This window comes from Schistocerca cancellata, chromosome 1, assembly GCF_023864275.1.
Source record: "Schistocerca cancellata isolate TAMUIC-IGC-003103 chromosome 1, iqSchCanc2.1, whole genome shotgun sequence".
In the NCBI taxonomy this organism is placed as follows: domain Eukaryota; kingdom Metazoa; phylum Arthropoda; class Insecta; order Orthoptera; family Acrididae; genus Schistocerca; species Schistocerca cancellata.
In genome coordinates this window covers 452,156,658-452,166,592 of record NC_064626.1, presented here as the reverse complement: position 1 = coordinate 452,166,592, position 9,935 = coordinate 452,156,658, and positions in this window count along the sequence as shown.

The following is a 9,935-nucleotide window of genomic DNA, read 5'->3' as shown; positions in this document are numbered from 1 at the left end:
CAGTTCTAGGCACTTCAGTCTGGAACCGCTCGACTGCTACGGCCGCAGGTTCGAATCCTGCCTCGGGCATGGGTGTGTGTGATGCCCTTAGGTTAGTTAGGTTTAAGTAGTTCTAAGTTCTAGGGGACTGATGATCTCAGATGTTAAGTCCCATAGTGCTCTGAGCCAACAAGAATTAAACAAACAAAATACAGTGGCATCATACGTTATTTTCTACTTAATTTACAGTTAATTCATGAGTAAATAACTTTGTTCTCACGACCAGCTTATTCGAATTACTATCCACAAGACTTTTCGCTTCCTTCCTTTTTCTATTCACACGGGGGTTGCTCAGAAAGTAATACACCGCATTTTTTTCTTCAACAATTCTTTATTGAACACGCGAAATAATGGTGTTTATCTGCAGACCCTGCTTTTTCAAGCAGTCACCACCCCGTTCTATGGCCTTCCTCCAGCACGAAACAAGAACGTGTATGCCCTGTCGGCACCAATCCTTGTCCCGGTGGGGGTAGAGCCAATGCTTCACTGTGTGAAGCACCTGCTCATCGTCCTCATAATGTCCACTATAGCATCCACAAGGCCCAAACAAGTGGAAGTGCAAGGGGGCTAGGTCAGGTGTTTCAGGTGAGACATCCTTGTGGAGCTCCTCCGAACCGCCTTCTGATGACCTCACCCTCTGTGCCCAGCGACTAACTGTACTTCTGTTGACAGCAGATGCTCCACAGACTTTGCACAAGCGTTTGTGAATATTCCCTACACTTATTTTCTCTGCAATAGGAATTCAATGACGGTACGTTGCTTGGAACTTACATCACCTACGGACGCCGTTTTGAAACCGTCCTGCAGCTACGCTATCTGTCGGAAGTGACGGCAACTTGGCACGCTCACTCAGGAGACTTCAAATAATACATTCATAACGTTTGGCATTCGTTGCATTGTTTTCGGCTGAGAAAATAAATTCATTGCACTTCTTTCTGGGCAACCCTCGTATACCAAATGTAGTGAGTCCTACTATTTCACTTGTTAGATTTATTCGTGAAAGTCTATGGTGTGGTTTGAAGCTTTTTAGTTAAGTGTAAACAAAGTTTACAATTATAATCTGTAGTCTCACTATCAATGTAAATCTCTTTAATTTTTCTGATAAAATATGTCTAAATGTCAGTGCGATTTTAGCAGCTTTCTGAAAGTGAGCATTGTTACATCAGCTATTATTTCACAGAAATATGCAGTTCCACAACTGAAACAACGACCTTCAATAACATTTAATATTCGGTTATCACTTTAATTTTCGTTAAACTTTGGTAACACTTGGTGAATCTCAGGCATACAGCACACACCTTCTCCACAGAAAAACATGGAAAATCGTCTTCTAAAAAGAAATTCTAATATTAAATGCGTTTGAACTCTTTCCGGAACCAGTAGTGCTGCTACGTTGTGTCGAAGCTGTGAGCGCCTTTGAGGTCACACGCAGCAGCCGGAGCAGCGTGCGGAGTGGGTGAGCCAGACGAATTCCTGTTGCTGTCTGTTTCCTCACCCGCATGGCGAAGCCAAGTGGCTGTTACCTGTCAGTCGGTGAGTGAGCGCCGCGTGATACCGAGTGATTGAACTGGCAGCCGCGTGTTTCCGCTTGCGCGTGCATAGCGAGTGACGTAGACAAGCGCTGTTCACCCGGCTTGGCCACGGAGCTGCACTGCTCTAGCTTTTACACAACAGAAAAATTTGTTTTCATTTTTTACTTGACATGTACTAGTCTCTCCGAGTCGCTGGGTAAGAGTGTACGAGTTTTCAGTTTGCAGTTGTTTCAACACAAGTATGTGTATGTAAATTCCGAAAATATTCTCCCTTTTCTAATTTAATTATTTTACTTAACATATGATTGGAGGTAGCCGGTTATGTGGTAACTCCAATAGCAATGGATCAGGTTTTTCCATTTTGTAACCGATTGCTGTAATTGTGGGACAGAATGTTTTAATTTTTGGCACAGGGCAGACTTTTATGATAACTGCAGTTAAGGGGAGACTTGATTTCATTACAAGGTTTTTTCCTTGTGCGAGATTTTTGCTGCTGTTGAGCTGAAATGGATAAGAAAGAGTCCCAACAAATTCAGTTTGTTGTGGAGCTTTTGATACAATGCGCCGTCGTTGCCATCAAAGCGTAAGAAGTTATTTAAATAATTAAACCACCCAGTGTCAATAAATGGGCTTTACAATGCTGCCTTACGGATGACTAGCACCTTGGGATTTGCACATACACTTTGAACGTCGTTTCTAATGCAGCGGAACTAGCAGCAATGCCTAATTATACAGAGTGACTTCTTCCACCGTGTACAAACTGTAGGGATTGATTGATAAGAATATACGGTACAAAAATGGTCTAATGAACTTACGTCTGAAAATGTATGGTTTTTATGCTAGAAACCATTTATTCCATCAAATGCAATAGGCAGGGGACTGATATGTAGCACAAACTGATATCCAGCACGATACAACTCAATGCATACATGTTTGCATGCTGGCATTCAACATTCTGGCGGTTACATCATCTATTAATGTACGAGCATTTCACATTTAGAATAGAATATCACGCGCGTACATTATCTTGTGATTTTACAATGTCGATCACTTAAATACACTCCTGGAAATTGAAATAAGAACACCGTGAATTCATTGTCCCAGGAAGGGGAAACTTTATTGACACATTCCTGGGGTCAGATACATCACATAATCACACTGACAGAACCACAGGCACATAGACACAGGCAACAGAGCATGCACAATGTCGGCACTAGTACAGTGTATATCCACCTTTCGCAGCAATGCAGGCTGCTATTCTCCCATGGAGACGATCGTAGAGATGCTGGATGTAGTCCTGTGGAACGGCTTGCCATGCCATTTCCACCTGGCGCCTCAGTTGGACCAGCGTTCGTGCTGGACGTGCAGAGCGCGTGAGACGGCGCTTCATCCAGTCCCAAACATGCTCAATGGGGGACAGATCCGGAGATCTTGCTGGCCAGGGTAGTTGACTTACACCTTCTAGAGCACGTTGGGTGGCATGGGATACATGCGGACGTGCATTGTCCTGTTGGAACAGCAAGTTCCCTTGCCGGTCTAGGAATGGTAGAACGAAGGGGTTCGATGACGGTTTGGATGTACCGTGCACTATTCAGTGTCCCCTCGATGATCACCAGTGGTGTACGGCCAGTGTAGGAGATCGCTCCCCACACCATGATGCCGGGTGTTGGCCCTGTGTGCCTCGGTCGTATGCAGTCCTGATTGTGGCGCTCACCTGCACGGCGCCAAACACGCATACGACCATCATTGGCACCAAGGCAGAAGCGACTCTCATCGCTGAAGACGACACGTCTCCATTCGTCCCTCCATTCACGCCTGTCGCGACACCACTGGAGGCGGGCTGCACGATGTTGGGGCGTGAGCGGAAGACGGCCTAACGGTGTGCGGGACCGTAGCCCAGCTTCATGGAGACGGTTGCGAATGGTCCTCGCCGATACCCCAGGAGCAACAGTGTCCCTAATTTGCTGGGAAGTGGCGGTGCGGTCCCCTACGGCACTGCGTAGGATCCTACGGTCTTGGCGTGCATCCGTGCGTCGCTGCGGTCCGGTCCCAGGTCGACGGGCACGTGCACCTTCCGCCGACCACTGGCGACAACATCGATGTACTGTGGAGACCTCACGCCCCACGTGTTGAGCAATTCGGCGGTACGTTCACTCGGCCTCCCGCGTGCCCACTATACGCCCTCGCTCAAAGTCCGCCAACTGCACATACGGTTCACGTCCACGCTGTCGCGGCATGCTACCAGTGTTAAAGACTGCGATGGAGCTCCGTATGCCACGGCAAACTGGCTGACACTGACGGCGGCGGTGCACAAATGCTGCGCAGCTAGCGCCATTCGACGGCCAACACCGCGGTTCCTGGTGTGTCCGCTGTGCCGTGCGTGTGATCATTGCTTGTACAGCCCTCTCGCAGTGTCCGGAGCAAGTATGGTGGGTCTGACACACCGGTGTCAATGTGTTCTTTTTTCCATTGCCAGGAGTGTATGTTACCTAGACGAATGTATTCCCGAAATTACATTACTTTACATTGTGTTTTGTAGCTGCGGTTTCTTTCCCCGCCACTGTATTACGTTCTTCTAGACGTATGACAGTATTTTGCCTGTCTCTTACTTTTTTATATCAGGTGGAGTACGAATATCTTTTTCATTGCTGTCTCTCCCAAGGATCTCAATAATTCTGAGGGACTGTCATCCACCCTGACGGCCTTATTGTCACGGAGGCTTTTCAGTGCTGTGTCAATTTCTTCTCGTAAAATGACATTTTCCATATCATCATCTACTTCCTCCGATGTTTGTGTATTAATTTTAACTTCGTTTCCCTTATGCAGCACCTCTAGGTATTTCTTCCACCTTTTAGCCTTCCTCCTAATATCTTTCTTTTGGGTTTCTCTTTTACTACTAGCCAGGCATGTATCTACAACATTGCATTTCTCATCTAGCCATTCCTGTTTTGCCATTTTACACTTCCTTACAATCTCATATAAGAATGTATTCCATTTTTCCTGTTTAGTTTGCAGCAGTTTTCTATTTTATCATTTGATGAATTAGGTTCAACATCTCGCTTGTAATCAAAGGGTTTCTATTGGGCCTTGCCTTTTTTGGCTTATTTCATACTCTGCTGCCTTACTCATCTCCCAAAGCTATCCATTCGTCTTTTGTTGTATCTTTTCCCCTTGTTTCAGTCAATCATTGCTTAGTGCTACTTTGACACTCTCGACAACCTCTGATTCTTTCACTTTATCCAGGTTCCATCTCCTTAATGTCTTACCTTTATGTACTATCTTCATTTTTCCTCTGCAGTTCATACACAATTAATTATACTGAGAGTTCATATCTGTCACTGGAAACATTTTGGATTTCAAACTCTGGTTTCTAAATATCCATCTTACTGTTATATACTCTGTCAGATACCTGCCGTTGTGTCAGGCCTCCTCTTGTCGTATAAAATTTTTCTTTAATGATTTTTAAACCAAGTAGTAGCAATGATTACATTGAATTCTATGCAAAATTTCTCCAGTGTATTTCCCCTTTCATTATTTTCCCCCAGCGCATGTTTTCCTACCAGTTTTCCATCTGTTCATTTCTCCATATCCCAATTCCAGTCTCCTATCACAATTACATTGTCGTCTCACTTAACTGTCTGTGTAATTACTTCTGTTCCGTCATGCTTTCTTTTAATCTCTTCAATCTCTGCAGAGCTAGTAGGCATATAATATTGTACTATTGTAATGGGTGTTTTGACTATTCTAATGTGTTCACTTTGCTGTTAATAGCAGTTTTCCTATTCATAATTAGACCTACTCCCGTATTACCCCTTTTTAATTTTATGTAATTCTGTGATGACATGACCATGAGCCTCTTTCTTCCTACCACCGCACTTCACTTATTCCCAGCATATCTCACTTCAGTCAATCCATCTCTCTTCTTGAAGTATCTTACGTACCTAATCGGTTAAGAGGTCTAACATTCCACGCTCCGACCCGCAAAACGCCAGTTTTGTTTTTCCTGATGAAATATCCTCCTGGAGATCCGAATCGGGGACTATTTTACCTCCATCGGAAGATCCTAATTGGGACCTATTTTACCTCCGGAACATTTTGCCTTTGACATTGCCATCATGATTAACACATACAGTAGAGCTTCATGTTCTCGGGAAATATAACAGCAATATTTTCCCTTGATATCAGCTGTTCGCGGTAGCAACACAGCAAAGATATTGTGGCCTATGTTACAATGATATATCATTCAACCATTCAGACTGTTGCCTCTCTTATTACTGCAAATGTTGCTGCCGCTCTTCAGGAACCATGGTTAGAGGAGGAGGAGGAGGAGGGGATACGTATAAGAACATATAAACATTAGCTGAAAAGGACCCACATCGCTTGATTTTCTTTTTCATTTGTTTTCAAAATCGTAGGCAAATCTATAATTAATCATCTAATTTGTGTAACATTTGACTTATTCAGAGCATATTCTTACAAACGAGATTTGGTGTTTGTTCAAGAGTAAAAAGATGAAGAAATCTTATGGTCGTCCTACACGCGAACACCCTTCGTATGGTTTTCTGTGCTAGAAATGATTCGATTCTCTTAAATTCTCTCTATAATTGGACTGTTTGCCCGAGTTCTTTATTCATAGCTATACTCTACGCTAATCCTAAAGGAAATTCGAACTTTTTAAAGCTGGACGGTCATTTATTTGAAATGAGTGGAATTCGTAGTATAGATAGTAGCTTGTACTTTATTTTTTCGATTAATATTTCCGCTTATATCGTGTTGTTTAACTATTTTGTGCGGACAGCACCGAACGAATTTAAGAACTCTATTGCGAAGTTAACACTTTCATCTTGGTTCATCACTGTATAGATGGATTTAAATATTTTTTCTTGCCCTGGTCTGATATTCTGTATTCGGGGATATTTTTGTTAAAATACTTCATTTTTTTGTCGCTAAATTGTTCGCTCACATAACCATTCTTTATTTACATAGGTACTCTCTGTACTTGGTGAGTTGTTCCAGTATCTTCACTAGATTACGTGACTCATCGGTTAGGACGAATATGAAGGAGTGCGATGTCAAAGCGATGTCGATATTAATAGCCAGGAACTAACAAAATGGTTTTCAATGTTGCCGCCAAGGGACGATTTTGGCAGAGGATGAAGCAGTGGACCTTCAAATCGATAGCAGAGTAACCATATGTTACTTATGCGCTTCTACAACATATTATTTATTTCTCGTTAGACGAACGTAATAGGCATCATACACACGAACGCTGTTATGAATTTCATGTAACTAGGAATCTTGTAATAGATATCGCAATCTACGCCATTAGCAAAACCAATGAGTACGCTAAAATTTAATTTGAAGCCTATGGAGTAATTTCTTCTTCCGCCCATAGATATGGCTCAGCACTAACTTTTCGAACACAACTGGTGGTTCAGTAGGCGTACTCTATAACTGGCCATATCATGAGACTTAACAATAATGATACCAGCTTTTCTTTAACATCGGGTGTGTACTTTTATTCCGGCGTAGATACTGTTGCTGGACTGCTTGCGATTGAGGTTGTTAATGTACTAAGGTCTTTCCTTTTAAGAAATAATTTTTGTAATAATCAACATTAGATAATTGAGGCACTGAGAACCATAAGTGTCCAGAGCACAGAAACAAAATTTGGAAAAAAATAGATGTTTGTGAAAACCAAAATTAGAGACAATCCACCAGTCTCATAGGTCTACACTGTTTTTAACCAAGACTCAACGCCCTGTACTTCCTATGAAAAAATAAAGTATCCATCTTGTTGTGAAATATTAATTAATATTTAAGATTACATTAAATATTAATGTTAATTCACGAACTTTTCATATGTAGGCTATTGACAATAGTACATTTCGATTGGTGTAAATTTTGTAAATAGTGTGTTATTAGAACCAGAACATTCTCCAAGAGAACTTTTTTCGAAAATTACTAACGAGCAACACATACTAAACTCGCCACACCAAAATTGTGACGTGTTGCAGCATTTCCGTTGAGCACATTCCGTGGCTTGAGGTTCAGAGAAAACTGCTGATACACCTCGATTATAAAGTACTACTAGTACTACGTACATGATGTATACACTAAGTTATGTTCTCAACCTTAGACAACAACTGAGCAGCGCTTAGCAACAAAATTATGCTTTGTGCTTCGGTCCTTTATGGAAATGAACGTACAAGAAATCAGTGAGCTAGCGTTTCGTGAATGTTCATAGATACAGTGAGGGGCTACAGATGCAAATAAAGCTGGTTGACCATGACGTCTACAGACGTCAGGAGAATGAATACATACCAGAATCTCAAAATCGTTGACAGTGTGCTTTAGGCCCTTGTGGGAAGCGGAACATGATACAAGAAAATTTAATGAATTAATTCACATTATGATAACAATGTCAGTGAAGGGAAACTTATAAGTACCAAATGAAACAAATTTTGGTATACAGATTTTATTATTTCAAAGAAGTTCTTAATTACAATACAACTTAACAACGCACAACTAAAATAATATATATTTATATATGTATATTTTATAATTGCACATGTCTTTTATTAATATCATTCTCAAAGTTACAACATTTCATTTCATATCTGTTTGTATGCCAAAGAAAAGGGGATTTGCTTATCTAAAAAAAGTGTTATTGTTCTCGAACTGACTTACGTCTCCTCTGTCTCTCATGTTTTGTTGTAGAACAAACGCCATGCCTAAGAGCCCAAATATCGGTATAAAATGTACAAAACGAGTAGACGAAAGACATTTCTCTTCAATGCATACAAGAGTATTGAGTTTACGTTATATATACAGTCAAAAGTCAGAGAATGACACATGAGACGATACTCCATCCTACATTTCCAGGTATGAATCGAGTCAGTGTTCGTGTGAAACTAAATTCAAATAAGAGATCAGAAACTTAAATACTACTAATAAAGCAGATAACTAAAAATTCTATTCTATTATTTCCTATTGTTAGAAAACGTAATTATCAAAAGAAAGGAATGGTGATAATCACATAATTAAGCTGCCTTGATTAATGCTAATGCTTCAGAAAATACCGTGCCAATTATTGCATTTGTATTTCAGTCATTTACGGTAGGAGCTTTGCACTGAGGAGGGGGAAAATATTTACCCATTGAACAATGTGGTATCACAACATTCCCGTTATTGGCATCAGGGGCTTACGGAACGAGATAACTGAACAATGTCTACATTAAATGTAGGCAAATCATAAGGGAAGCGCCTCGCTGTTGGGTTCACTGGGTCAAATACAGCACGATAGTGTCACTAGATTTTTTTTTCAGTTACAGGACCGCATTAGCTCCTATATGTTTCCATGCACTGATTTTGAGAAGCATAATAATTTATGGCATATCTTTAAGTACGAATCCCCTTCTACTTTATAGCTACATTGTTGCTTATTGTAAAGTACACATATTATTGCTAGGTAAGTAACACAAAAATATTTCGTGGTAAAAATATTCCAGTACAATTATATCACCTTTATAAATTGTTAGCCATAAACCTCAAACTGTCACAGTCACAACTTCTATTCCTGTCTTCGTTCACATTTCGCATATAACAAAGTCCATTTCCAGAAAACAGAAATAATACGTATGCATCATTTAATGAACCTCACCAGTATTATTAACAAAATGACGAATCACTGGATAGCGATATGACCAACACTTTGAGTATTCAGTCTTCAAGTATTATGAGAGAATCATTTTTCTTTGTATAAGAAATACAGATGAGAATGGGGTAAAAGTACTGAAGCAATTTTAGTGTTTGCGCTATAGAGTCGTTCCTTATGTGGCTGTAATAGAAGCGTTTGTTGTTTTAAGTGCAAAAGCAACAGCGATTGTAGATATTAATTATTATCTGCGTACTATTTAAGTCAAACAGCTACTAAATTGTTAATACACACATTTACAGGTATATGAATCTGTGGATACTGTAAAAAGTGTATACTTGGCGAACTGTAAATACATATATGATAATCGTTTCTCGGAAACTGGATGTATCCAGTAATGACGCTCATCTTTGGCCTGTTTGCCATGAATCTAATAGTAGCAGAAATTCTGTAAACCGTTTATACCCCATCTTTCGTTCTCAGTGTAGCCTTCCTGGGAACGGCACACAATGCCTTAATCAGCTTTTAACGTTGTACGTCTCATAGAAATTACCTTTTCCTAATGTCTCGTACATCTAAAGTAATCGCATAAAGTATTCAAAACAACAGACAATTAAAAAGCCAGTATTCAATGCATTCTGTGGAGCTGAACACTGGGAAATTATACATAATGTATACCGCTGTATCAACAAAATTATATACATTCG